At 50.8% G+C, this 888-nt stretch overlaps 2 non-coding genes across 2 annotated transcripts; both read right to left on the bottom strand.

Moving 5' to 3' along the window:
- Positions 1-141: 141 nt before the first annotated feature.
- On the bottom strand, positions 142-213 carry TRNAQ-CUG. Its single transcript has one exon. It is a non-coding gene; the product is annotated as a tRNA-Gln (tRNA).
- A 96-nt stretch (positions 214-309) lies between these two features.
- TRNAK-UUU lies at positions 310-382 on the bottom strand. Its single transcript has one exon. It is a non-coding gene; the product is annotated as a tRNA-Lys (tRNA).
- Positions 383-888: the final 506 nt, after the last annotated feature.

Here is an 888-nt window from a genome sequence, read left to right on the forward strand (position 1 = left end):
AGGGACACAGGGACAGAGGGACGCAGGGACAGACAGACACCACGGACATAGGGACACAGGGACACAAGGACAGGGACACTGGGACAGAGGGCCACAGGGCCACAACACCCCCTGCTGGGCAGGCCGGCAAAAAGGAGCCGCAGGTCCCACCGAGATTCGAACTCGGATCGCTGGATTCAGAGTCCAGAGTGCTCACCATTACACCATGGGACCGGCTGGCGCTGCGCCCCGCGCCCTCCGCTGAGCGCCGCGCTCCGCTCCCTCCGCCAGCGAAAATAGACCCGAAAAGAGACAAAAACCGGAGGAACCCGCCCGAACAGGGACTTGAACCCTGGACCCTCAGATTAAAAGTCTGATGCTCTACCGACTGAGCTATCCGGGCTCCTGCGGGGCGCCTCAGCCCGGCGGCACCAACTGGCTGCGCAGGAAATGCCGGTTTTGGGGAGAAACGCGAAGATTTTGGGATCTGAAGTGAAAAATGAGCCGGAGGAGGCGCAGAGAGGGAGGAGCTGCCCCCAATATGGAATTGGCGCTTTTTGGGTTCGCTTTAAGCACAAAAAAGCCTCAGAAAGTTTTCTCCACCGACGCGTTCAGCGTGCAGCGGAAGAGATTTGGATCTTTTGGGTTTGGATTTTGGATTTTTGGAGATTTTGGGTCGGGTTTTTACGTGGCTGGTGACTTCCCCCTGGCTGACCTGAGAGCTGCTCGTTGCCTTCCTGATCCTCGAGTGAGGAATTTCCGGGATTTAAGCCTAAATAAGTTTTTTACTATCACAAAATAATTTTTTTACTATTACTATAATTTTATATTAATTGTTATTATTAATAATATTACTACTATTAGTAATATTTATTATTATTAATGGCTGTTAATAATATTATTATATTA

Source organism: Parus major, unplaced genomic scaffold (assembly GCF_001522545.3).
Source record: "Parus major isolate Abel unplaced genomic scaffold, Parus_major1.1 Scaffold620, whole genome shotgun sequence".
Taxonomy (NCBI): Eukaryota; Metazoa; Chordata; class Aves; order Passeriformes; family Paridae; genus Parus; species Parus major.